Raw genomic sequence first — 27,071 nt, forward strand, 5'->3', positions numbered from 1 at the left:
CTCAGTTAGGAACGACAAAGGAGAAATAACAACAGATGCCACAGAGATACAAGAGATTATCTCTGAATACTACAAGAAACTCTATGCCCAGAAATTTGACAATGTAGAGAAATGGACCAATACTTGGAATCGTACTCCCTCCCTAGACTTAATCAAGAAGAAGTATACCTTCTGAATAGACCAATTTCAAGCACTGAGATTAAAAAAAAAATAAAAAATCCACGCCCCTCCCCTCCCCAAAAAATGCCCTGGTCCAGATGGCTTCATACCAGAATTCTATCAAAGCTTCAAAGAAGAGCTTACACCTATACTGCAGAAATTATTCCAAAAAATTGAGGAGGAAAGAATCTTCCCCAACACATTCTACGAAGCAAGTATCACCCTGATACCAAAACCAGGAAAAGACCCAACCAAAAAAGAGAACTATAGACCAATTTCACTAATGAATATAGATGCAAAAATTCTCAATAAAATCCTAATGAATAGATTACAGCTTATCATACATCACAATCAAGTAGGATTCATTCCAGGGATGCAAGGCTGATTTAACATACGCAAATCTATAAACATAACTCACCATATCAACAGAAGCAAAAACAAAGACCATGTGATCCTCTCAATAGATGCGGAAAAAGCATTTGATAAAATTCAACATTCTTTCCTAATTAGAACGCTGAAGAATATAGGCATTGGCAGAATATTCCTTAAACAGATTGAAGCTATCTATGACAACAGCTAATATTTTACTGAATGGAGTAAAACTGAAAGCTTTTCCACTCAGGACTGGAACAAGGCAAGGGTGTCCTCTATCGCTACTACTACTCAACACAGTGTTGGAAGTTCTAGCCAATACAGTCAGGCAAGAGAAGGAAATTAAAGGTATCCAAATGGGGGCAGAGTAAGTGAAACTCACCCTCTTTGCTGATGATATGACTTTATACTTAAAGAACCCCAAACACTCAACCACAAGATTCCTGGAAGTCATCAAAAAATATAGTAATGTCTCAGGATATAAAATCAATGTCCACAAGTCAGTAGCCTTTGTATATGCCAATAACAGCCAAGATGAGAGGCTAATTAAGGACACAGCTCCCTTCACCACGGCTTCAAAGAAAATGGAAACACTGGAAGGTATCAGCCTCAGGAAGGACTTTATGAGGAAGATTTCTGCGGCAATCACAACAACAAAAAAAATAAACAAATGGGAATTAATTAAACTGAAAAGCTTCTGTATAGCTAAGGTGACAACAACCAAAGCAAACAGACAGCCTATACACTGGGAAAGGATATTTGCATATTTTGATTCAGACAAAGGCTTGATAACTAGGATCTACAGAGAACTCAAATTAACAGACATAAAAAGAGCCAACAATCCCTTAGATCACTGGGCAAGAGAGATGACTAGAACCTTCTCTAAAGAAGACAGACATTGGCCGGGCGTTGTGGCAGGTGCCTGTAGTCCCAGCTACTCAGGAGGCTGAGGCAAGAGAATCACCTAAGCCCAAGAGCTGGAGGTTGCTATAAGCTGTGATGCCTGGGCACTCTACCAAGGGCGACAAAGTGAGAACCTGTCTCTAAAAAAAAAAAAAAAAAAAAAGACAGACGAATGGCTAACAAAATGAAAAAATGCTCACTGTCCCTAATTATTAAAGAAATGCAAATCAAAACCAACCTGAGTAATCAAAACCTAACCCCAGTAAGAATGACCCACATCACAAAGTCTCAAAACTGCAGATGTTGGCGTGGATGTGGAGAGAAAGGAACACTTTTACACTGCGGGTGGGACTACAAACTAATACTATCTTTTTTGGAAGGAAATATGGAGAATCCTCAAAGAACTCAAGCTAGACCTCCCATTTGATCCTGCAATCCCACTGCTGGGCATCTACCCAGAAGAAAAAAAATCCTTTTGCCACAAGGACAGTTGCACTAGACTGTTCATTGCAGCTCAATTTACAATCGCCAAAATGTGGAAACATGCTAAATGTCTACCAACCCAGGAATGGATTAACAAGTTGTGGTATATGTATACCATGAAATACTATTCAGCCACTAAAAAAGACGTAAACTTTACATCCTTTGTATTAACCTGGATGGCTGTGGAACACATTATTCTTAGTAAAGCATCACAAGAATTCAGAAATAAGAATCCTATGTACTCAATTCTGATAAGACGACAATTAAGGTCCTAGTACACAGTGGGGGGTGGGGGATGGGGAGAGCTGAGAAAGGGAAGGAGGGAGAGGGTGGGAGGTTAGGGAGTGTGGTTCACCTTTCAGGGGCGGGACACAAATATAAGAGGGTCCTTATCTAACAAAAGCAATCAATGGAAGCTGGTTCTGTGTACCCTCAATGAATCCACAATGATTAAAAAAAAAAGAACTTTTCATAAAAAAGATTCTGTGATTTTAGAGTATATTTGAATACTACAATAAAGGTGTGTTCTACCAAAATTAAAGCACATACTTAATATACATCCAAAGTCTAAGCAAGACTTTTTATGTGACAAAATAATCCTAAAGTTATACATAAGAATAAAGGAGCTAATCAAATAAAAATATTGGGGAAGAAGCAATAGGGAGATGTGTCCTGTGAAGTACTAAAAGAGTAGAAGTCAATTACTATTAAACATCAAGGCACAGGAACAAGACTGAAGAAAGCCCAGAAACAGTCTGAATTATACAGAATAATACCATAACCAACAGAGGAAAAATAGCCAAAAATTTCAGGAAAGAGATGAAGTATTCAATAAATGGCATTAGGACCTATTAATATATGCAACTATATGAATATCCACAATTACTTTTTAAATTAATTTTAAAAATTATTTAAATGGTGTTAGTACAACTTGTTAACAATCTGGAAGGGCAAAAATGTTAATTTATAAACACTTCACACAATGAAATAAATTTTCTAATGGACATAAAAGTTAAATGTTTAAAAAAACATAAAAACACAAAATTCAATTACAAATGAATATATTAAAGAATTAAAGAGAGAATGACTTTCTAAGGCTAGTATTGGCATATAAAAAACACACACACAAAAAGCTTGTAGATATGATCTCACACTTAAAAACCAAAATAAATGAATATGCAATTAAAACTGAGAAATATGTACAGTATATTGGACAAAAAGTTAACATCTTTTTCACTGAAGAACAAAAAACATTAAAATCTCCATAGATTAAGAAGGTAGTGGAGAGGAACAACCATTTCACAAATGAAGACAAGAGCTAATAAACTAAACTGTAGTCATGATCACTTAACATTTTAATAGTCAAATAAAAGCAACAGCTCAGGGAACCATTTTTTTCTCTTATGATGGTGGCTACACAACTCTAAATTTACCAACCTCACTGAATCGTACATTTATAATAGGTGAATTTTATGGTATCTAAATTATACCTCAAGATCCTCATATAACACATAAACTTATCATATGATACGCAGTTTAATCCCTATATATCTATTTAACCTCACTATGTGCCACCCTCTCCCTCTACAGTTGGGCAACAGTGGCTGACTCCCCTGAGACTTTCCAGCTCCCTGCCTCATCACAAGCCTTTTTTATGTATGCTGTTTTCTGCTTCCAGGCTCCTCCTCGGCCTCATGGTCTCATTAACTATTACTCAAACATCTGGCCAGGCTCAGGGAGGAAACTCCACATTCATAGGTCTTTAAAACAGCATCAGCAAAGAACCTCTATTTCATTAGTAATTATCACAGTTGGAATTTTACACTTACTGAATTATCTGTCATTATTATATCTCATTTTACTTCCCTGTATCTATCTGTTACCCTCCCTCCCTCCCTCTCACCCAATGCCTAGCACATAAGATCTAGTCAATAAATGCAGGTTGGATCAATTTCCCTGACTGAGAATTTCACTTACAACTCAAAACTATTAGCCAACACTGTTCACTGTCTCAAATGCTTATCAAATGCCCTAGTGGAAATTTAGAAAACTCTAACAAATATTCTATATTTCCAACCTGATACAATTCATTTCAATTGGGAATAAACCACTGACCTTTAAATATCTGGAGCAGACTAAGCACATTAGAATTAGTTCGAAATTGTAATGAAATTCAAATATAGTGAAATGTGAACTAAGTATCTTTAAGAATAATTCCAAAAGGTCAGAACTGTAAGTTATTAAGAATTACTGAAAAATAAGCACTTTTAAGACCGAGGAAAATTAAAGTTACAGATAAGAAATGTCAATCTTTTCAGTAAAAAATCTAATGCTAGATAAGCAACAAGCTATCGAAGCATAAGTTCACGCATAGGTCAGGCATTACACACAAACAGAGGACCCAAATATGCTGAACGTTTAAAGTTAATACAAGGCTATAAGGTAGGAACAGTGGTAGGAACCTGAACTCTGCAAAGGTACAGACATAGTTAAGATATATACATAACCAGACACTGTTTCCTAATTTGCTTTCTTATATTTGCTTACTACTCAGAAGTCTTGGTCTTAAAAATTCTTAGCTTTTTTTATTGCTCCCACAGATAATATTGCCCTTGTGAAACCTATGGCTAGTCTGTGAGGTATCTTCCAGAACTTGCATTCTGATGGACCAACTGACCCAACCAGACCAGTGGCCCATTCCAAGGAACCAACGCAACTTGTTTCACAACCTGGGAACTGAATGACCACACAAAGACTATTTATGCTTCCCAGTCCTATGTTCCTCTTTGGCCAATCAGCAGATTCAATTTCCTAGCCCTTTGCCTGCCAAACTATCTTTAAAAACCCTTTCTCACAAATTCTAAGGAAGACAAATTTGAGAACTTCCTCCCATCTCCTCACATGGCACCTGGATATTAAACTCTTTCTCTGTTGTAATCCCTGCCATCTCAGTGTAGTGGCTTCCTCTTGAGCAGGAGGCAATGAATCTGGTAAGGCTGTAATGCTATTGAACTAACAGTATCATCTCAAGGCATTATTTCCTTTATTCAGGGAAGAAGGCTTCTCCCCTCCCCATCACATCTGGGGTACTGTCTCACCCTCACCAGACCACTTGGGTACCAAGGCACAAATCCTAAGGTGTAAAGATTGCCCTGCTCCTTTTCTTTACTGAAATGAAGACCAGAATTAAACTTCAAAGTTCTGAGAAATTTCAGGGAATATAACAGAGGAACATCCATATGTCACCTACTAAAAAGCAGTTTGAAACAAAGTTTTACTATTTGGACTTGGCCTGTTAACACTATTAACTTAAAGAACAATGAGTTTACTTAAAAATATCAAAATGCATTAAAAATTTTCAATGCAACAAGCATAAAGGAGGAACCACCTGAAAATATGTACAATGTAACCACCAAGAGTAAAGAAATCATAAAACACACAAATATATCCCAGACTGAGTTTACTCAAGGGCGGCACCTGTGGCTCAGTGAGTAGGATGCCGGCCCCATGTACCAAGGGTGGCGGGTTCGAACTTGGCCCCAGCCAAACTGCAACAAAAAAATAGCCAGGCATTGTGGCGGGCGCCTATAGTCCCAGCTACTCGGGAGGCTGAGGCAAGAGAATCGCCTAAGCCCAAGAGCTGGAGGTTGCTGTGAGCTGTGACACTACAGCACTCTACCAAGGGCAACAAAGTAAGACTCTGTCTCTAATAAGTTAATAAATAAAATTAAATAATGTATGCTCAAAAACAAATCACAAAAACGTGTTTGTTTTTAAATCTAGAACAATTCAGAACATTACTAAAGATAATAAAGAATAAAGTCAATATTAAATAATAAATAAGCGATGCTGAAGTGGAAAATGAAATCCAATGGATGAATGGCTTGAATAGATGATAAAGTATGTGAACATACTGGAACATTCACCACCTGTGAATAATAATGCTGACGGAAAAAACAGGATATGAAAGCATTTCCAAACTATAAATACTTAGCATCTACATCTCATTTCAATTTCACAGCAAAGTCAGAGGTAAAAGAACTTTTATCTTCATTTCATTGATTGATTGATTGATAAGATAGATATAGAGTTTTGTCCTGTTAGAGGCTGGGGTACAGTGGCAGGATCCTAGCTCACTGCATCCTCCAACTTCTGGGCTCAAGCAAGCCTCACTGCATCCACCAACTTCTGGGCTCAAGCAAGCCTCCTATCTCAGTCTCCAAAAAGGAGGTGGGACTATAGGCTTGTGCCAACATACCTGGTTTTTTATTCTTTTTTTTTTTTTTTTGCCGTTTTTGGCCGGGGTTGGGGTTAAACCCACCACCTCCAACATATGGGGCCAGCACCCTATTCCTTTGAGCCACAGGAGCCACTCTTTTGTGTGTGTGGGTGTGTAGACTCAGGATCTGTGTAACTCAGGCTAGTCTCGAAATCCTTGGCTCAAGTGATCCTCCCACCTCAGCCTCCTGGAGTGCTAAGTTACAGGCATTAGCCATCACTCCTGGCTGTGGCTTAGAGATGTTAATCAGTTTGCCCAAGTTTTACGGCCATATTTCAAAGAATCTCAGTTGCTGGCATTTGCCTGATCTTACAGAAGGTGCCAACAAAAGGTTTTCATACAACATAATTGCCCCACCTAACCCGGGATTCCCAGTTATCAATTTCGGACATGTTAAAATGTGAACAAATGTACAACTTCTACTTTACCAAATATGCCAGCACGCAGCAACTTACAGTGTAAACTTAAATTATGTAGGGTATTGTTTAGGGGATTTTTTATTTCACTGTGACACTGCTATGGGAGGAAAAGGCAAAACCAGGTACATCCCTGCTTTGTTGTAGTAGGGAAGAGCTACTGCCATCAGTACGGATACAGAAGACAACAAGGAATTAAACAGGAACAAGCTTTTCACTGCATTGTTGTCTATATGGAGGGCATTTAACCAAACAATAGTTATATCTGCTAAAATTTTGAGAAAGATGGTAACTTTGGTATTTCAAAAGTGAATGTTTTAAGGCACTAAGATACTCTTCAAATAGCTGGGTCCAACTTAGCTATTTAACTTTATCATTTGAGTTCACATGCAAATTTATATCACAAGCCACAGAAAGGAAACTGTATTTAAAAACTGTAGCCCACATCCTTATGTTCTTTCATCTTTAAACTATTCCAGTACACTATGGAAGGTAACTTTCCAACATGCAACCTCAACCTCTCAGGAAGTGGGGCAGAGTAATTTCAGGTATGCCAACAATGCTGCCCAGTGGGAAGAGACCACATAAACACTGGGCCACGAGGGAAAATGGATACAGCTTAATGCTGTCCTGCCCAAAAGGAAGTGCTTGGCCATGAGAGGGCAGACAGGCTGCATACTGAAGGCCAGGGTACAACGTAGAATCCCCAGAAACAGAGGAATGGAGAGAGGCCATACCTGAGCATAAGTGAGAAGATGATGATGAGGGTAGATGAGACTTAGCTCTAGACAGTGTAAGCCATCATGACTCCATCAATGGCTTAGGAAGGCCTCTGCAGAACCACTCCAGTAGGTATGTGCATTAGATAAACCAAGTGTGATTACTGAGATAAGAGCCTAGACTAACATCTGGATTTTCTGGAAGAGAAATTAAGGAATAGCCATGGTATTTCCCTGCTAACGTAATACAAGAATACTGAAAACAGTTAACAAAGGGAAATAGAAGATATGTTTGGGTTCTTCTAGCATTTCACTTATGAGATAGGGAAGCACATTCTCTAGCTCTTCAACACTTGCCTGCAGAGAAGAGTATCTGATCTTTACGTCTGAGAAAAGAGGAATGAAGGAGAAATTAAGGCTCCAGCACCCCGAGGCCCTTTCTGAGCACTTACCACACTCTAAGGAAGAAACCTATTTACTTTCCTGCCTCCCTCTTTGAGGACTCAGTAACAAAGCCATGATTAGAATTACAGGCACAGATTCCAGCCACTTGTCACAAGATGTTCCATTTTCTCATTGCCGTGGAACAAACTACCCAAAACTTTATTTCTTCAAACAGCCATGATTTCATATTTCTCATAATTCCATGAGTTGGCTAGGCAGCTATACCTGACTTACTCATGCTGCTACACTGGGCTCATCAGAGAAAGCAGGATCAACCTCTCCATGTGGTCTTTTCTCCCAGGCTTCTTCACAGAGTGGTAGCAGCATCCCCAGGGTGTTCACCTGCTACACATGGTGCCTCTGCCTGCATCATGTCAGCCCATTAGCCCTATTGGCTAATTCAAGTCACCTGACTGAGCCCAAAGTTAAGGAGGGGGAAACAGACTCTACCACTTGATGGGTACCATGGTTTGAATACGTTCCCCAAAGTTCATGTGTTGGAAGCTTAGTCCCCAATACAGCAGTGTTGAAAGTAGGACTTTTAAGAGGTGATTAGGTCATGAGGGCTCCGTCCTCATGAATGAACTAATGCTGTTATTGAGGTAGCAGATTCCTAATAAAGAATGAGTTTGACCCCCTTCCCTTCTTTCTCACAGGCATTGCTCTCATGCCCTTCCACCTTCTGCCATGAAATGACACAGCAAAGGGCGGCACCTGTGGCTCAGTGAGTAGGGTGCTGGCCCCATATAACAAGGGTGGCGGGTTCAAACTCAGCCCCAGCCAAACTGCAACAAAAAATAGCCGGCATTGTGATGGGTGCCTGTGGTCCCAGCTACTTGGGAGGCTGAGGCAAGATAATCACCTAAGGCCAAGAGCTGGAGGTTGCTGTGAGCTTGTGATGCCACAGCACTCTACTGAGGGTGACAAAGTGAGACTCTGTCTCTAAAAAAAAAAAAAGGAAATGACACAATAAGAAGCCCTCACCAGATGTGGCCCCCTCAACCTTGGACGTCCCAACTTCCAGAAATGTTAAGAAATAAATCTGAAATCTTTAGAAATTACCCAGTCTCAGGTATTTTGTTACAGCGGCACAAAATGGACAAAGACAACCAAACTCACACTACAAAAGGGCAGAGCCATAGGGAGGGGACTCACTAGGGGACATTTTGTAACCATTGGTTTTACTGTTTTTCTCTCTGATAATAATTATCTTTATTAGTAGTCTTTAATTATAGGTTTTCACAACTATTACATCTTCCAAACTATGATCTTTATGGAAAAAACCAATGCTGGGCTTTATTTCTGCTTTAGAATAACAGATGCAAAAATATTTCAAAGTGTAGATTTTAAGACTAGAATTACTCCCGGCAGCAATTCATACCATTTGAAGATCTTATGTTTCATCACAAACATGGATCTTTTGAAGCATCTTTAGTAGGTTGACTGCAGAAGTACCTTTGGCCATAATTTGTAGCAGAAAAATATAAAGCTGGCAGATTTCATTTGAAGTGCTTCCTACAAAAAGAATTCTTGCATGTCACTCACTGAACAATGCAGCATGGAGGACAGGTGGCGTAGACTGCTCTGGGCTAGCCAGCTTAAAAGGCTGTGTGCTCCCAGTACTGTTACATATTTCTTTAGAATTCCTTACAGTATTCTGTATCATCATATGTTTCTTTGATATTCCTTACAATGGCCTACACAAAGTAGAGGTAAAATATTTCTGGAACTTTGTGTCTCTTTAATGACTAAATGTTGTACCTTTCCTAACCATTCTGCATCCCGTCATATACGTATGTAATAATGAAAAAAAAAAAAAAAAGAAGGAAAGAAAAAAAAAATACTTCCCCCATCTCCCTATGGTTAAATCCCAAAGGTGATTAATGTCTATTAAGAATTGGTAATTTTGGGCGGCGCCTGTGGCTCAGTGAGTAGGGCGCAGGCCCCATATACTGAGGGTGGTGGGTTCAAACCCAGCCCCAGCCAAAATGCAACAAAAAAATAGCCGGGCGTTGTGGCAGGCGCCTTTAGTCCCAGCTGCTCAGGAGGCTGAGGCAAGAGAATCGCGTAAGCCCAAAAGCTGGAGGTTGCTGTGAGCCGTGTGATGCCACAGCACTCTACCGAGGGCAGTAAAGTAAGACTCTGTCTCTACAAAAAAAAAAAAAGAATTGGTAATTTTATTATTAACTTGAATGCAGGTGGTGAAATGTAAAAAACTTAGGTTTACTATTTCCTCTATAATCTTGGAATCCATTCTTTTTAAATTCTTATATCTAGAAAACACCTTATAGTGAGAAACTATAGTTAAACAAAAAAAGTTTCTGTCAATCATTAAAGTAACAACCTAAGATCTAAAGTAATAGCAATGTAAATCAGAAAATAGTTATTTGTTTTCCAAGTCAGCTATCACTTCTCAGAAATTATTTCATTTTAAATCCCTCTGCTAGGGAAGACATATAATATTTAAATCAACTATCCTAATCAAACAAATAGACAATCAAATACTTCAAAGTCTCACCCAAACACTGAATTGGCTCATCCATGATTTTCTGAGCATCTTCTAAGCACCAGACTCTTAATAAGAACTGGAAAACTCTGGAAGGGAACTAAAGCTATCCTTTCTTTCCCTAAAAATTATTAGCAAATAGAATATAAAGAATATTCACATTTTTTAAACTACTCTATAGAATAACGTGCTTGTCTCTGCTTCCACCAGCTGAGTTGCGTGAATTATCAAAAATCCACTTTTTATTTCTAAACCTGTTTACATCAGTTGTATTCACTGCTGCAATTGTACAATTGAATAATACTATATAAACTGATCACAAAGTAAGAAAAACTGTGACTACAAAAATAAGTTGCTTTTTCTATAAAAACTAAGTTGAATACTTTGAAAAGTATCCATGTAGGAATAGTACTTTCCTTAAAAAATTCTGACAAACTGACTAGCAGGGTGATGGCTCACGCCTGCAATCCTAGCAACTCTAGGATGAATTACTTGAGCTCAGGAGTTGGAGACCGAGACCAGCCTGAGCAAGCGTGAGATTCTGTCTCTAAAAATAGACAGGCATTGTGGCGGCACCGGTAGTTCCAACTGCTTGGAAAACTGAGGCAAGAGGATCTCTTGAGCCCAAGAGTTTGAGCTATGAGGTTATGGCACTCAAACCCAAGGCAACCAAGTGAGACTCTGTCTCAAAAAAAAAAAAATTTTTTTTTGAGAAACTGGTAAGACAACTATAAAAAACTAGAAAAAATGTCTAAAATACTAGAATTATGTTCTCAGATTGCTTCAAATGTTTCTGAAGTCTCAACCTACTTTAAAGAACATGAAACTAGAAAACACAGAAGTTACTCGACAGATGAGGTTTATATCAGAACAATGATATAGAATCCAATCAACGCACCCATTTTAAAAGATTGTACTGCTACATTCCACACTACTCCCAGAACAAAATACCTGAATGTTTCCTAGAGCTATTCTACTTAAAACTGAAATCCAGCTGAGCACAGTGCCTCATGCCTGTAATCCCAACACTTTGGGATGCCAAGAAGGGGCGACCCCTTGAGGCCAGGATTCGACACCAGCCTGGGCAACACAGCAAGACCACATCTCTGTAAGAAATTAAAAATTAGCCAAGCATGTTGGTATATGCCTATAGTCCTAGCTAGCAAGGAGGCCGAGGGAACGCAGAAAGCCAATCTTTTGACCCAGTGGTCAATCAGAAATAGGTGCGCTGACTGGAATTATATATCATTCTTTATCATTGTTCAGCTATAAACTACCCTCTGTAGAGAGGCAAAAAAAAATTTTTTTTAATATGTACATACAAGGTATTCACTGCAGCACTTTGTAACAGGAAGAGACTAAACACAACCCAAATATTCATGAATATGGAACTGGTTGAACAAATTGTACCATAGTTTGGAATATGACATAATTGTAAAAAGGCATGAAGAATGCTTCTGTACACTTCTAAGGCGTGATCAGCGGGAAATAATAAGACAAAAAAGCAAGAAAGAAATTATACACCTGTGTTACCATTCACCAAAGATGGGGCTGAGAGGCAGAGATCAATTGTCAGTAAGTCTGCATGCACACACATGTACACACACACACACACACACACGCTTATGTTTTAAATGGAACTGGGGGGAGAGAAGCAGGGTAAAGGGGAAAGGGATCAGAGACTAGTCTGCTTTGTTCTACATACTTGGTTCTCAAACCATGTACATGTTTTCCTTATTTAAAAAAAAAAAATCAAAAAACTTGAATCCCTTAAATTCAAAAGCAGAATGAAACAAACCTAAATACTTATTGTAGTGATGGTATAACCATATGAAATAGGAATTACTTCAAATGTTTTAAAATTCATTACTGCTGGACATTCCTATGGAAATCTATCCTAAGAATAAAAAGAATTGGAGAAAAATACCGGGCTACATTCAGCAAAATACATAGTATGAGAAAAGACACACAAAAAAAATGACATTTTTCTTAAACTAGTTTCAGTAATCCTATATTGTTAGGAGTAACACTGATAAGTAATGGTATCAATATTACTAGGAACCAATATTTTCAGCTTCAGATATAAATATACAAGTTGTTCGGTAAAATCCTCTACTACTAAATTTGTATTAAAAATAAAATCAGTGTGAAATTCATAAAGCATTTTCTCTTAAATGCTTTATAAATGATTTCTCTACTGAGAAATCCTAGAAGCACAACTAATCCACAGTATCTACACTGTGGTCTCTAAATACAATTTACCTTTGAAAGGGGCTAGGGCTGGTTGAAGAAAGAGCTGATTCCAGATCTATGGGAGGAAATGTACAAAATGAGTCTGGATATCTTATCGCATAAGAAAGCAAGAAACCATCAGAGGTATTCATGTTGAAAAGACTCAGGAGCTGGCCAGATGCACTGGCCCATGTCTGAAATCCTACCTAGCACTCTGGGAGGCCAAGGTGAGAGGATCCCTTGAGCTCAGGAGTTCCAGACCAACCTGAGCAAGAGAGAGATCCATCTCTACTAAAAACAGAAAAATCAGTCAGGCACTGTGGTGGATGCCTATAGTCCCAGCTACTTGGGAGACTAAGGTAAGAGGTTCACTTAAAGCCAGGAGTCTGAGGTTACTGTGAGCTAGGCTGACACCAAGGCACTCTAGCTGGGGCAACAGAGTGAGACTCTGTCTCAACAAAAAAAGACTCAGGTGCTAACCTGAAGGCATTCCCACTGCCCAAAGAAGGGACAATTTGATCATCAATAATAATTGTAATGAATTTAAGAAATCAAATATGTTAAAAATTCAAGTGTTCATAATGATACTTTTTCAAATAAAGGAAAAACATCATTGGCCATATTCAAAAATATTAAGGACTTTTCAAGAGTTAAAATAAAGCAAAAATAATCACTTATCTAACTTGACTTGCCTGTGTCTTTAGGTAACCAAATAGTTTGTGAGAAAAAACTTCTATATAGAAGTATTCCAGATAATAAATGAAAAAGAAAGGATGAAGAAACTGGAATAGCAATATTTTGCAAACTCATAATGAACTAATGGATGTATGCAAATTATAAGTGGCCATTACATCCCCCCTCCAAAAAATCAGACATTATGTGCTGCTGGGAACACACACTATGCCCTATGAAATATTCTTGCAACAAAAATTACCCTAAATCAGATCCAACCTCTAAAACTAACATCCAGTTTACAAGAAACACAGGCAAGAAGGGAAATATGTTAAATGAAATTACTAAGATACATTTAGCAAAATTCATCATATGAGCAACTGCATGGGAAAAATGACATGATTTCTTCAAGTGATTACATTTCAAGAACAAAGAAAATAAATAAGAAGGGGAAACTGTAGGTTAAAGGATATTAAAGAAAACCTATTAACTGAATGAAATATGTGGACCTTGTGCAGATCCTGATTCGAACAAATCAACTGGGGGGGAGGGGAAGCAGTGGTATTGTTATTGGTTCTAAGAAAACAGCCCTTGTCTCTCAGTGAAAGTAATGAAATATTTACAGATAAAAGTGAAATAATAACAAGAATGTGCTCCAAAAATGGAGTGGGAGAGGAATACAAGGAAACAAAAGAAGCTATGAATGGATGCCGGCTGGTGCCAGGCACACAGTGGTTCACTGTACTCCTGCTTCACTCTTGTGTACATTTGAAATTCTCCATAAGAAATTTTTAAAAATTTGATGAGTGACTGTAAATCTAGATGCTTTAAGTTAATAATAAAATTTTCATGACATACAAAATTTTTCAGAATCTCCTGCTTTACAGTAAAAAGCCGCTATAGTTCTCTTGGTAGAAGTGGCAACACTAGCCTGGGCAACACAGTGAGATGCTGTCTCCACAAAAAAGTTTAAAATTAGGCAGGCATGGTAGCATGCACTTATAGTCCCAGCTACTCAGAAGGCTCAAACAGGAGGATCTCTTGAGCCCAGGAGATCGAAACTACAGTGAGCTATGATCACACCACTGCACTACAGCCTGGTCACAGAGAAAATACTTCTATCTCAAAAATAGATGAACAAAAAAGTGGCAATATTTTACACTTCATCTGTCTGTCCTCTGGGACTCATGTCCCTTACTTCTCTAAACTATAAGCTAAAAGCACAGAGCCTGACATAGAAGGTACTTGATAAACATTAAATGAATGAACTGTTTGCTATACTTCTCCCCTGCTCTGCTAAACCCTTCAAAGCTCAAATCTACTGTTCCAATTTGGTGGTAAAGGATGAGTCAACAAAACTAAGAATAAAAAAGTAAAAAAAAAAACCAAAACCCTACTCTTAACCCTTTAAACCTATATTCCATAAAAGATACTTATTTTTTCTGTGAAAATACAAAATTTACCAAATTAACTATTTTAATAATTAATTTAATAACATAACCCACACAAGAGGAAAAACTCAATTTTTCTGGAAGAGGCAGAGGGAGGAGAGGGGGGCTGCTGTGCTCTCATTCTATGGGCACAGTGTAAGGGGACATGGCACATTTCCTGAGTCAGGGGCACAACTACAACAGGGACCTTACCTAACAAACACCAACATTGTAACCTGATCGTTTGTATCCTTATATTAATCTGAAATAAAAATAAATAACTAGCTAGCAAGCATCACAACAGAGTAGCAGTTTGGAGGGTAACATGGTATCCATCACTCACTACCCCACATAAATCACTAATGTTAAGCTTATTCACATTGTTGTGAAATAAGTCTCTAGAACGTTTTTATCTTGCAAAACTGAAACTATACCCATTGAATAAAAGATGCCTATTCTTAATACTTCCCCCATTGCCTCCTCTATTCTACACACACCTCTAGCTACCACAACAGCTTATAAAATATCATTCTTCTGACAAGACACTTTGTGGATTGCTAGTACAAGAACTGCAGATAGAAAAAAAAAAATACACACACAAAACAAAACAAAAACTAGTCCTTCTAGGAAACAGGAAAGGTCTGAAGCTTGACTGTGAACAGAAGACCCATATGATCTCTGTGCAGAGGAAAGGAAGACAGGATTGTAATCTGGCTTCAGATTCACTCCAAATGGATGTAAGGAAGTAAGGAGGAGGCAGTTAAGAGGAGGTGAGGCTGGCTACAGAAGCAATCATTCCACAGCTGCAATCAACAAAGGCTTACCATTCCTTAGGCTGCCCCACAGCAATGACAGACAGCAAGACCCCTGCCATCAGGGGTCAAATCAACAGATACTTTAGATCAGGTACTTACAGAAGCACTATGCCTCCCTCATTCAACAGACTTTCAGTAAAACATGCCTATACAGGCCTATTGAAAAAAAAATGACTTAGCTATAAATGTGATAACAGTAACCTAAACATATTTTCTTTTTTTGAGACAGTCTCACTTTGCCACCCTTTACTGAGTTCCATGGCGTCATAGCTCACAAAGTCTAACATATTTATGAAAACTGATGACTGACACTCTTCTGTTACTACAGTTCTAACTAACCTTAGTAGTAGATAAACCCTTATTCTTTTATCAAAATTACTTTCATACATTTTTCTTCATAAGCACCATTCCCAGCCTGAGTCTGCACTGGGACCACTCCAGGAAAGATACGGAGATTTTGCACATGACTGGGGGACACTGGCAGGGTCAGACCAGCGAAGGACCTATTTCCAAAGGGGACCTAGAAATCTCCCAGTGGAAGGAGAAATTGGGATGGGACACTCATGCTAAAGCAAGAGTTCAGGTTTAACTCAAAAAGAGCCACAGAGCATGAGAATAGAATTGTGGTTTGAAGGATAACATGGTATCTGCTGCTCACACTACCCAGCAATGCCAAGGGAACTGTGTGTCGCGTTAAAGACGCTATGCGAAAAAGCTCAGTAGAACAATAAAATGTCAAGGAACCAGCAGCAAAGGAAGCAGCAGCTGTTAGCCACAGGTTGTGACAGCAGCAATGGGTGATAATGACTATCCTGGTGACCACAGCACAATAGCTGCTGCCTGTCACATGCCAGAGTTTGCACTGACAATAGTTGCTGCATTTCCGGTGCTGCAACAGAGGTGGTGGCTCTCAACTGTGCCTCCATCACCAACAGGCTGTGTGTGTACTATGTGTATGTAAAAATACATGCTGGTATTTGTGTAACACTCAACTATTGTCATGGTGGCTGGACAGCACTCAGGCAGAAAATGTGGGTGGAATCACAAGGGAACATTCACGTTTTCTATATTGACTAGTCTTTTTAGGATCACAAATAAAGCTTCCATTTTAAAGAAATAAAGATATACATAAAGTAGAACATATCAAGGCCTAAAGGGAAGAAACATGTTGCAAAATCAGTAAAACTGAATACAGAATTTATAGTGAAGTCCTGTTTGTGCACCAACAATTCTTGGTAAATTCTTTGGTAAATTTCTAATTTACCAAACTTATTTCTGAACCAGGATCATCTAGGTTAGAGGCTTTTCTTTTTATATCCTCCATGGCACCAAAAAGAATTTTAAACAGTTTAGAAATATTCAGGATGGACAAGCCCAGGAAAGGAGGTTTGCTCACAGGATCCTTCTTTCCTCCAACACAGGCATCTGCCTCTGCCCCAAATCAAACAAATATTATAAATACCTGTATCTTTAAAAAAGAAAAGGTATGGCTTAATACGTAATAATTTGTGGCAATTACAATTATTCAGGAAGAATACAAATTTTGGAAAAGGAACAATTTTAGCCTTGTCCTAATCATCTGGAAACTGGAAGATAGTGAACACCCCATAAACTTAATAGGCCATCAGAGGCACAACCTAAAAGCACAAGATTCAGTCAAAAGACCTAAGCTGAGAGCTGGGTTTGCCAACCCCTAGCGAGCCTTGCAGCACATTCACACAGAGCTCACCGTACAGCAGGCTAGTACAACACACTTCACATACACTAAATCAACCCTCACAACCTTATCAGGTGCATCCTACTTTCATCTGCATTTACCCATGAGGAAAGTGACAGAAGTGGACTGCCGTGCTCAGGGTACCCCGGCTGGTGAGGGTCAGACAAGATGGCCTGTAGTAAGCCTTGTTCAAATTTAACAGGGCTCCTCATGTCTCTTTGCCTGAATTCCAACTTAGTGCTCTTAAAAAGAACAAATGCCATAATAAATGTAAAAATTGCTTTGCAAACCATACATGGTATACAGATGATAGTTAAACATCTACCACTCACAAACATGTTATGATTTTTTCATTTGCCTTTACATATTGTAGAACACTATATAATGAATTTTTTAAAAATATAATGGACCTTAAAGCCATTCTTGTACAATGATTCATATACATAAGAATTTTTTTCATTTAATTGAAGATGCGCTTAAGGATATTGATATTTCAATAAAGATAAACATTACTGGAGACTTAAAACCTTCATAAATATGACTGAAAGCCTGCATTTCTTTCTTGGCTAGAATCCTAAAAACAAAAATTCTAAGTGTGCATCAGACTCACCAATTTTCACACTTGAATAAACATCATAAAAAATTTCTAATTTACCAAACTTATTTCTGAACCAGGATCATCTAGGTTAGAGGCTTTTCTTTTTATATCCTCCATGGCACCAAAAAGAATTTTAAACAGTTTAGAAATATTCAGGATGGACAAGCCCAGGAAAGGAGGTTTGCTCACAGGATCCTTCTTTCCTCCAACACAGGCATCTGCCTCTGCCCCAAAGACAGCCAATCCACAGGTCACACACTTTAACATGATCAATATATGTAGAAACTTACTTTGTGTGTGCTTCTGTTTAAAACATCGTATTATATATATATAGTTTATTTACATTGAACTCACAGGCAACAACACTGCAACTCTTGTCTGAGTGAAGCCTAACAGATTTTTATCCAAAAGGCACATCACAGCCTTAGAAACACTGCACAACACCTCACCACTATCCTTGGGGCCATTTTAAACAACAAAATCACCAACAAAATGTACAAAATGTGAAAGATGTGGCACTGAACAGACTGGAGAAAGGACCCTTGTTTATAATACAAGAGCTGACACGGAAGACAGTTGAGTGTTGTCTCAGCTGGGAAAGTGGGCATCAAGATGACAGATTTTTCGCTGCTCTGTGCATATGTGTGAATGACCACAAAAGCACTTTTAAGTAATGGTTTGGGAGTTACAAATAAATCTTTCAATTTTCACAGACATGGGATCCACAAAAAATAAGGATCAACTGTGTATCACTAAATGTATTAAATATAAAGAGACTAAAATGTTCCATTTAAAAGGCATTGACAGATTGCAAAGAAAAAAAAGAAAGCCAAGACCCAATCATGTCTATAAGAATATAGTTTGAATATAAAGACACAGGTTAACAGGATGGAAAAAGATACAGCATACAAACACTATCGATAATGTGGATAACACACTTTCCACAACTAGCAATGACATAAAATGAAATTTTAAAAATCAAGCTGGAGGAAATGGCTCACGCCTATAATCCCAGAACTTTGGGAGGCCAAGGCAGGAGGATCACTTGAGGCCAGGAATTTGAGAATAACCTGGGTGATCGCCTGACCCCATTTCTATAGTATTTTTTCTAAAACTTAGCTGGCCATGGTGGTATGCACCTGGAATACTAGCTACTTGGGAGGCTGAGGTGGGAGGAATGCTTGAGCTCCAGAGTTCAAAGATGCAGTGAGCTATGATTGTACCACTGCATCTAAGCCTGAGTAAGAGAGTGAGACCAAATCTCTAAAAATGTAAATATATAGATAAACACCTGAATAGCCATATATCTATTAAATAAGTTAAACTGGCTACTCTCCCTTTTTGTAAAAAGAAAAATCAAAACTTTGATGGTTTTGCTAGTGAATTTCATCAAATATATAAAGAAGAAATAAAGAAGAAAACATTACCAAACTCATTTTAGAAGATTCACATAACCTGTATCCAAAACGTTTTTTAAATTACCAAAATGAAGTTGCACTGAGCTGTGATAATGTCACTGTATTCTAGCCCAGACAAAAGAACAAAAAAAGCCCAAAAAAACCCACAAAACATGACCATAGTTTATGTACTTTATGAACATAGATGACAACATCCTTAGCAAAACAAGAGAAAAATTAAAGGCAGTAAGTTACAAACAGAATAATATATCATGATCATGATGGGATTTATCCCAGGAATATGAAGTTTGGATAAATGTTTTAATATCAATACTACATATCACTTACCATAATAACAGACACCAAAAAAAGCAATTGACAAAGTTCAACATCCATTCTGGTTTAAAAATATAAAAACCCTCAGCACAGTAGAAACAAAAAGAAATTTCTTGAAACATACAAACCTACATAAAATAAAAATAAAAAAATATTGAGGACTTTGCCTACTTCTTACCAGTTCTACTCAACATTATAGGATATAAAAAGGTCCTAGCCAACGAAATATGGCAAGGAAAAGAAATAAAAGGCATAAGGATGGGAAAGGAATATGTAACTTTCTTTTAACAGGCTATGTAATTGTTAACAAAAGAAAATTCCTGAGAAATCTAAGTCAGCTTAGCCAAATTCATCTAACTAAATTTGCAAAGTTGAAGGATAAGAGGTCAATATAACAAACTCAATTGTATTTCTACTACCAACAAAAAGAAAATAAAACTTTAAAAAGGTTTCTTAATGTAAAAAAGCAGTATATTTAGGAATAAACTTAACAAAAGACCTGCAAGTCCCAAATACTGAAAACTCTAGTAAGACACTGATGACCCTGCAGAACACAGATTCAGCTGCCCACCACCAGAGGACCAGACACAGAAGGGGAGTGCTGGTGAAGGAAATAGTTTACTCGGTGTCAGAAGCCTGATAAACTGGTAGACTACTGTCTCAAGACCAGCCCTTCTTTCTCTGCTTATTGTGTAACTTATAAAGGGAAGGGGGAAAGGAGGTTGGTGACAGAAAACAGTTTAGTACAAGTGATCATGACTTGCTCCATGGTTATCAGCAAACAATAGGTAGTCTGGTGATGGTCTGTTATTACCAGCTTGTGGGTAGCCTATTCCCTACTCTGTTTTTCCTCAAGGTTGTTTTCAAATCTTGTACAGAGCAGCTGTTCTGTTTTAAGACAGAACCAGCCAAAAGCAAAATGGCTTCCCTTTAGCTAGCCTAGCATATAGTCTGAATGTCCCTTGAGGTATGTTTACATTGAGAGAAATTAAGTAGCTAAATAAATGGATATATAAACCAAGTTTGTAATTCAGAAGATTCAATATTGTAAAGATGTTGATTCTGCCCAATTCACAGTTCTAACCATATTCCCCGCCCCCAGGCATTTCTTTTTTTTAATTGGCCATTTGAGTCTAAAATTTTATTTGGAAATACAAAGAACTTAGAACAGCCAAGATAATTTTTTAAAAGAATAAAATTAAAGGACTTACACCAGTGATCCCCAACCTTTTTGGCACCAGGGACTAGTTTCAAGGAAAACAATTTTTCCACAGACAGAGGATGGCATTAAATTCTCATAAGGAGCACACAACCATGATCCCTCCTGTGTACAGTTTACAACAGGGTTCACACTCCTTTGAGACTCTAATGCCACCCCTGATCTGACAGGAACCAGAATTTAAGTCAGCAATGCCAGCGATGGGGAACAGCTATAAAATCAGATGCTCACTTCCTATTGCGCCCTGAGTTTCTAACAGGCCAAAGAGTGGTATGGGTCCTCACCCTAGAGACTGGGGACCACAGATTTACACTACCTGACTTCAAGACTTCTCACAACTAAGAGAGTATGGCATTAGTCTAAGGATAGACAGACAGATCAAAGGAAAGTATAGAGTCCAGAAACAGACTCACACTTACATAGTCTATTGATTTTCAAAAGAGGTGTCAAAGCAATTCAATGAGGAATGGAAAAGCCTTTTCAACAAATTTGAATCAACTAGTCATATAGAAAAAAAATGAACTTCCACCCCTATATCACACATACATAAGAAATAATTTGAGATTGATAATAGATCTACACCTAAAAGCCAAACATAAAACTTTTAAAACAAACACAGAATATCTTTACATACTGAGTTTGGGCAAGATGAAAGAAAAGCATTCAACAAAATTCAACATAAGGACACTAGAAGTACCCACCGCCTATGTTGTTAGATTATCACTGGTAGCATCAATATGAAATCACGGGCTGAGGAGGTGGCTCCCACCTGTACTGATAACACTCTGGGAGGCCAAGAGGCAGGAGTTCAAGACCAGCTGGAGACAAGAATGAGACCTTGGTCTCTACTAAAAAGAAAAAATAAATTAAAAACTTAGCTAGGCCTGGTGGTACATGCCTATAGTCCCAGATACTTGGGAGACTGAAGTAGGAGGTTCACTTGAGCCCAGAAGCGTGAGATTGCACTGAGAGCTATGATCACACCACTGCACTCTAGCCCAGGCAGCACAAGACCGTATCTTAAAAAATAATAATAAAATACATAGAAATCACGGTTTTAGTATACATACATGTATATACATAATTGCTGCTATGGTCTGAATGTGTTCCCCAAAATTCATATGTTGAAACTTAATCACCAATGTGATAATATTAAAGGGGGTGATTAAATCATGGGGGCAGGCCAGGCACAGTGGCTCTCACCTGTAATCCAAGCACTTTGGGAGGCCAAGAAGAGAGATTGCTTAAGGTCAGGCAATCGAGACAAGTCTGAGCAAGAGCAAGACCCCATCTCTACAAAAACAGAAAAAGGAGCTGGGCACTGTGGCATGCATCTGTAGTCCAAGCTACTCAGGTGGCTGAAGCAGGAGGGTCACTTGAACCCAGAAGTATAAGGCGCAGTGAGCTATGATTGCACCCTAGCCCAGGAAACAGAGACTCTGCCTCAAAAAAGAAAAAAAAAAAAAAATCATGAGGACAGAGGCTTCTTGAATGGGTTTAGGACTACATAAAAGGAGCTGGAAGAAACTAGCTTGGCCTGTTTGCCCTTTTACTGTACTGCCATCTGCGCACACAGCAGGAAGGCCCTCACCAAAGAGTGAAGGCTGGCTCCTCCATCTTAAACTTTACAGCTTCCAGAACTGTTAAGAAATAAATTTCTATGGTTTACAAATTACACAGTCTCAGGTATTTTAAGCTGTACAAATGGACTATGACAGATGAATAAATTAAAAATATGAATATATATGTATCTAAATATATACATATTAAGATTTCCTTACTTGGTCCACTGAGAGAGCCTAGAAATAATGACACACCAGTTGCAATCAACACATCATGTACCCAGATCTTAATGTCCAAATACCGTTCCCCATTAACAGGAACAAGTCTCCTTGTTCCTTGGTTCAAGGGCTGGAATATACAAAATGAACCCTTTCTGCACCAGAAAGTAAGTGATTAAACAACAAGGGAGACACATTAAAAAGACAAGGAGCCAGCTTGAAAGTGTTTATACAGACCAATTCTAAAACAATTTGAGTGCCAAAATAATCAGAGCAATGAATTACAGGCCACTAAATAAGAACATGTATATGAATCATTCCAATGAATTGAACAAAGAAATAAAAGGGAGGTGAAGGGAAATCTCTTTCTTACAGTAGAAAGAAATACTAACTGCGAAAGGAAGTATTCAGTTAGAAAATCATCACTGGATGCTAAAACTACGGGATGAAAACTTTGGTGAGGAACAGGGTAGTTATGCAATGTCAATACATATTAACTTCAAGGAGAAAAACAGTATTGTGGCAGTAAAGAAATACAGCAGATGTCACCTTAACCAACTGCATAAAGTTATCACCAATACTGAAAGTGACATCAGATGGCTCCTAATATAATGCACTGAGAAGAACAGAATCACCTTTTTGTCATCCCTGCCTAAAATGTACAATATGAATCCATCCAGGAGGAATCTTCAGACAAGCACAAAGTGAGGGACATTCTAGAAAATAACTGGTCTGTATTTTTCAGAAACATCAAAGTCAAGAATGACAAAGAGAGGTTAACAAACTAATCCAAATCAAGAGAGACTAAAGAAATATGATGACTAGGGCGGCGCCTGTGGCTCAGTCGGTAGGGCGCCGGCCCCATATACCGAGGGTGGCGGGTTCAAACCCGGCCCCGGCCAAACTGCAAAAAACCAAAAAATAGCCGGGCGTTGTGGCGGGCGCCTATAGTCCCAGCTACTCGGGAGGCTGAGGCAAGAGAATCGCTTAAGCCCAGGAGTTGGAGGTTGCTGTGAGCTGTGTGAGGCCACGGCACTCTACCGAGGGCCATAAAGTGAGACTCTGTCTCTACAAAAAAAAAAAAAAAAAAAAGAAATATGATGACTAAATTTAGGGTGATTTCTCAATTACGTACTGTATAGGAAAAACAAAAAGGCAATAAAGAACATTACAGGGACAACTACTGAACTATGAATTAGATAACAACATTATACTAATTATTAAATTTCTTGACTAATAATTTTACCATGGTTCTATAAAACAATTTTCTGGCTCTTAAGAAATATACATTCAAGGCTCAGCGCCTGTAGCTCAGTAGTGAGGGCGCTGGCCACATCACTGGGGCTGGCAGGTTCGAACCCAGCCCCAGGCCTGCTAAACAACAGTGACAATTACAACAAGAAAATAGCAAGGCATTTGGGCGGGTGCCTGTAGTCTCAGCTACTTGGGAGGCTGAGGCAAGAGAATTGCTTAAGCCCAAGAGTTTGAGGTTGCTGTGAGCTGTGACACCACAGTACTCTACCGAGGACAATATAGTGAGACTCTGTCTCAAAAAAAAAAAAAAAAAAAATATATATATATATACACACACACACACATATATATACACACACATATATACGCACATATATATACACACATATTCAAGTGTTCCTAGGACATATACAACTGAAACTCAAATGAATTAGAAACAAATGCATCTATAAAAGCAATAAAGCTAACAGGGTAAAATACAATCAGTAAATGCTAGAAAAGGAAAAAGGACATGTGGTAATTCCTCATACTCTTCATATATTTAGTAAAGTATTAAAATCATACAAAAAATTACACATAAAGCACAAGACATAATTATAAAATAGAGAATGATTTTGAAAAATACGACAAAAAGCCACTACTCTTAATATATAAGGCAGCTGTATAAAGCAAATTTTTAAAAAAGCAGGAAAACCTCCAGAAGATCAACAGGAAAAGAACAACCAATTCACAAAAAAAAACCCTAATTGACTTTTAAAGGAAAAACAAAAAGTCAACTTCACCAATTAACTTAAACAGGCAAAGAAATACAAAATGAGATGTTTTCCTTCCATTAAGTCAGTAATTTTTTCAAAAAAACACCAATATTGGCAAGAATGCACTAAAATGGCCACTCCACACCTTGCTAGGGGAAGTATTAATTAGAACTTTTCAGAAAAGCAGTTCAGCAATATGAATCAAGAGCCTTAAAATATCCACACCGTTCTAGTTTATGACACTTTCTGAAAGAAATAATCACTGTTAATTTATATCTATGCCCAACAAAGTCCCAAAGCTGCAGATGTGGTTGTTGAGAGAAGAGAATACTTTCACATTGTTGGCAGGACTGCAAACTAATACAGTAGCCTCTTTGGAAAGAAGTATGAAGAATCCTCAAAGAACTCAAAATAGACTTTCTATTTGATCCGTAATGCCTTTACTAGGTATCTACCCATGACATAAAAAAAAAAATCATTTTATAAAATAAGGACATTTGAACTACATGTTTATTGCAGCTCAATTTACAATTGCCAAGATGTAAAATCAACCAAGTGCCCATCAACCCAAGAACAGATTAATAAACTGTGGTATATGTATATCATGGAATACTATTCAGGCATAAAAAGACAGGAGCTTTATATCTTTTGTATTAACCTGGATGGAGTTGGAGAACCTTCTCCTTAGTAAGGTATCACAAGAATGGAAAAGCAAGTATCCAATGTACTCAATACCAACTGAAGCCAGTAGATGAACAAATATGCCCACACAACAGAAAAACTCAATTAAATTCAAGTTGGGGGAAGGGGAGGAAAGAAGGGGGAGGAAGTAGAAGGGAAGGAGACTGGTGTGCTCTCTCCTAACAGGCACAATGTCAGTGTACATGGCATACCTCCCAGCTGAGGGGCACAAAGACAACAAGGACTTCTATCTACCAAAACCAAACAATGTAGCCTAATCATTTGTACCCTTGTGTTAATCTGAAATAAAATAAGTAAATAAATAAACAAATAAGAAACCCTATGCCCAAAGATATTCATCAAACGATATTTATAGTAGAAAAATTATTATTTTTATTAAATCATAAACACACAGATTATGTATACATTAATGAATTTATGGGGTACAATGTGCTGATTTCATATAGAATTAGGAATGCTTACATCATCTACATGTTAAGCAATAGGGAAACAGCTAAATAAACCATTTAGGATCTTATAACAAAATGCAACACGCAATCATTAAAAGTTATTAAAAATGGAAAATATGATACAATAAATGTTGAAAGAATAAAGTTTACAAAAGTGAGCACACAGGATGAACTTACCTAAAAAACAATTCATAAAGCCTAGAAGTACTAAACACAGCAACTGTTTAAAAAGAAATGTAATCAGGGAATATGAATACCTGTCCCAGTTTCCAGTTTATCTCTGGGATCTCACTTGCCCTCCCCTCTCACCTCTGAGCTGCCCTTCCTTACATGGTGGTATCCTTCCCCATCTGCCTGTCCGGCATCCTCAGCACTCCCAGCATTTCTCTGAGTGTTTCTTGAGTGTGTGGCACCATCCCCAGCTGCACTCAGTAAACATTTGCAGCTTCATATTTACAAACTCTCCCACTTCATTTCATACATGTAAAAACAAAAGGACTACCTAGCTATTGAAGTCACCTGAAAATTGAAACCTATTATTGACTATGAAGTTCGTCAAGAAATAGTTTCACTTTTCTTTTCTCTTTTCAAATAAAAACACCGAGGAGAAAACATACTGGAGCTTACTTTTTTTACAATCCCAGACGCCCAAGCCAGGCTTGAGAACAATACAAGACAATATAAAGACACCACGTACCTGATTAGTGTTGTGTGCTAGGACCACCAGTGTAGTCCTCAGCTTATTTTCATGTCAAAGAACAGGTAACACTCTAATCATTAGCTGCCACCTAAACACACGCCCATCTGTGTACTGCTGAGCCCAGCCACTATCCAGGGCCACACCTGCCTCTAGCTCTGCCCTATTCCCCACTGATTCCACCAGCCACTTGGCAACTTTCTGCCTAATTAGCCGAACAGAGCACAGTCAGGGGAGAGGAGGTTGTGAGCAAGACTGGAGACATGGAGCAGCCAGACAGGAGGAAGACAATCTTAACTGTGGCAGAGAGGCAGCTGAGAGGCATCCAGGAGTCAGCAGTTCTCCACAGGGGACTTTCATGCCCCAGGGGACTTCTACCAGTGTCTTGGAGATATACGTAGTTGCCACAACTGTGGAGGTGCTATTGGCATCCAGTAGGAAGAGGCCGGAGATGCTGCTAATCATCCTGCAATGCACAGGACAGTTTCCCACAACAGAGAATTATCCAAACGTAAATGTCAGTAGAGCTATGGTTGAGAAACTCTGCCATAAATTAATGTATGCACTAGTACAGTAGAGCCTAATCTCAATTCAGTGTGAACAAGACACCCAGTGGGTAAAAGAGACCTGAGGTGGGTTGGGAAATATAAGTACACACACAACCATCTCCATCAGATACTAAGGTGAGAGAATTACTCCTTTGGTGACCAAAATTCTACCTTGGGAATTGGTAACA

At 38.3% G+C, this 27,071-nt stretch overlaps 1 protein-coding gene and 1 pseudogene across 11 annotated transcripts in view; one reads left to right on the forward strand and one right to left on the reverse strand.

Moving 5' to 3' along the window:
- The window catches only part of MARCHF8 (membrane associated ring-CH-type finger 8), a 162,113-nt gene that overhangs the window by 113,526 nt on the left and 21,516 nt on the right, over positions 1-27,071 (reverse strand). Inside the window, exon 1 of one of the 11 annotated variants that reach the window (XM_053582415.1) lies at positions 26,336-26,447. The exons of 6 other annotated variants lie outside the window; for them this stretch is intronic. The gene's annotated coding sequence lies outside the window, so the exon portion shown is untranslated. Of the gene's footprint in view, positions 1-12,543; positions 12,567-25,947; positions 26,179-26,335; positions 26,448-27,071 lie in introns of those variants that run through there. 4 more of the 11 variants (XM_053582413.1, XM_053582416.1, XM_053582417.1 and 1 more) reach the window with 4 other exon arrangements.
- Positions 1-27,071, forward strand: part of LOC128580506 (elongation factor 1-alpha 1-like) — a 143,292-nt pseudogene that overhangs the window by 28,233 nt on the left and 87,988 nt on the right.

The sequence above is a fragment of the Nycticebus coucang genome, chromosome 3, assembly GCF_027406575.1.
Source record: "Nycticebus coucang isolate mNycCou1 chromosome 3, mNycCou1.pri, whole genome shotgun sequence".
In the NCBI taxonomy this organism is placed as follows: Eukaryota; Metazoa; Chordata; class Mammalia; order Primates; family Lorisidae; genus Nycticebus; species Nycticebus coucang.